The 2414-nt window shown below is 38.1% G+C and overlaps 1 protein-coding gene across 2 annotated transcripts in view; it reads left to right on the plus strand.

Annotated features, from left to right (window-relative positions):
- LOC143022595 (cGMP-specific 3',5'-cyclic phosphodiesterase-like) overlaps window positions 1-1049 on the plus strand; it is a 347172-nt gene extending 346123 nt beyond the window's left edge. For both annotated transcript variants that reach the window (XR_012966102.1, XM_076180898.1), the window contains one exon: window positions 1-1049. This exon is cut by the window's left edge. The gene's annotated coding sequence lies outside the window, so the exon portion shown is untranslated.
- The last annotated feature ends 1365 nt before the right edge of the window (window positions 1050-2414 follow it).

Consider the following 2414-nt stretch of genomic DNA (forward strand, 5'->3'; position numbering starts at 1 on the left):
ACGATTTTCCTTTTTTTTTAATGAAAAAAATGTTCATAAAACGTATATAGTATTGAAATATGTTTACAGAATTGTGTTCCTCTAATAAGAAAGGAGGGCTAAAGTGATTTGAATAATACTACGTCTCTGGTATCAACGGAAATCAAAAATAAAAAACGGTAGTGCTTTCTCGCAACCAACTTCATCGAAATCACCGATAATCAAAACAAAACAAAAATAATTTCTTGAATTTTTATTCTTTTTTTCTTGCTTTCTAAGTGAATCATGGTGCTCTTTCCTAGATATCAACCCATTGTGATAAAAGACGAACCAAGATAGACAAACTCCACGGGAATTGAAAAAAAAGGAAAAGAAAATTTGTGATAAAAAAATAAGAAAAATAGACCCACGATTTTCACATCGTGAAGGAAGAAGGTCTCGAACTCGTAATGATCTTCTTCTTCTTCTTCTTCTTCCTCTTCTTCTTCTTCTTCTTCTTCTTCTCCTTCAACCCTTTCGCTTTGTAGCTAAAGGGGATGGAATCCCCTCCCCGACGCCTCGGTCGATTAAAATCGCCTGGCGACAGTCAGAACAAATGTACAAGATGTCGAAAATAGTGAAAAGGTTAAGATTCTAGATAACGAGGAAACGCTTCTTTGTTGTGATGCTTAACTCACGCGATCTTTTTTTTTTTTCAAAGACAGCCTCTTTCTGCAAGTAAACCCGTCATCTTCAGGACCACGGTCAGAGCCTTCCCATCAAGGCTACCTGACCACCAACCCTGCAGTCTCTATAAACACACACACACACACACACATACATACACGAGTGTGCACACACACAAGCATCTTGCTGGTATAATGGTACCACCTTGGACTGTTAACTCAGCAGTCGGGAGTTCGGTCCCCTTATCGGGCTTGAAAAAACATCACTACACTACAAGTCGTTACCCGCTCCCCTTGAGCAAAGAAGTTGGGATGTGTATATGTGTGTGTATGTGTGTGTGTGTGTGTGTGTGTGTGTGTGTGTGTGTGTGTGTGTGTGTGTGTGTGTGTGTGTGTGTGTGTGTGTGTGTGTGTAAGGTCACAGTATTACCCATAAACCGGGCCATATACGAGCTATAGAGCTCTCATCCGGGAGGATAATATCTGTCGATCAAGAGTCCAGCACGTGATCCATGACAACGGTGACAGATACTCGGAAATTTTCTGGTCCCCACCCCCCTTCGACTTGCTACAGTCGCATTCCTGAACGGGTCTGTCGGCGGTTCACTTACAATGGAAGTCAATAGAGGCGGTCACACCCAACCGCGAAACTTTCCTTGACTTTGCGGTACAGCCCCGGTTTCCGAGCGGTTCAGAGCACTAGTGTGAAGAGTACTATATCCTTCTGTTCATAAGGCCTAATTAATTATGAATATTTTATTTTTCTCGGCTATGTCATTATCGACTTAATTTCCTCTGGGCGTAGAGCCTAGATTCGTTTGTATACCCAAAAAAAGGCAAATTTTGTTTAAAAAAAATTCTATCTCATTTATTTACTTGTTTAATTACGGTATCTATTTGTATTTCTATGTATTATCATTTAACTATTTTTATGACTGATTATCATTATCTATTTATTTAATTTTCATCTTTTATTTCATTTTCATTATTATTTTCATTTACTTATATATTCATTCATTTATTTATTTATTTATTCATTCATTCATTCATTGCCAATAGTTTGACGATTTTCGACCTTAATCCCTCGAAGCATTAGAACTAAATTAGCTTACCCCCGGGGATTTCGTTCAGGACTGCGACCGTAGGAATGCCCCCATAAAGGGCTTATCAGACTGGGCTATTTTCCCTCCAACCTCCAATTTATCGGCGTTACCGACAACCTCCAACACTTTTTCCGCCGTCAAATCACTTCGACAAACTATTTTGTTTTGTATCCTGGAGGAAAATCATTTTCCTTCAGCAAAGTTGCTTCACCAAATGTCGAAGGAAAAATAGCCCAGTGTGATAACGCCCTCAGTAGTTTGTACAGCTGAAGAACTCCAGGTTATTAGTCAGCTTATCTCTGCTGGTGATAACAGAGGCTTTAGGCAGGGGTTTATCTGTGTACACAGTTGCAGACTCCAAGTTATCGTAGATTTACAATAGTCATCGCCATTTCTAAAAGAAAAAGACAAATTTTGAAATTTAGTTTTTTTAAGTCCGGAGGAGGACACTCAAAAAACGAACGAAAAAATTCCCAAAAGAAAAAAAAAAGAAAAGAAAAAAATAACAATAATAATAATAAAAAATTTGGATTTGAAGCTGTTCCCTATTTGAAAAAATCTGATGATGATTCAAAAACGAAAAAAATCCCCCCCCAAAAAAAAAAAATTGAAGGATCCTCACGACAGCTTCAACCTTATATGCCCCATAATTATAAAAGTATAATAT

The sequence above is a fragment of the Oratosquilla oratoria genome, chromosome 3, assembly GCF_046742065.1.
Source record: "Oratosquilla oratoria isolate Oo_2021 chromosome 3, ASM4674206v1, whole genome shotgun sequence".
Taxonomy (NCBI): Eukaryota; Metazoa; Arthropoda; class Malacostraca; order Stomatopoda; family Squillidae; genus Oratosquilla; species Oratosquilla oratoria.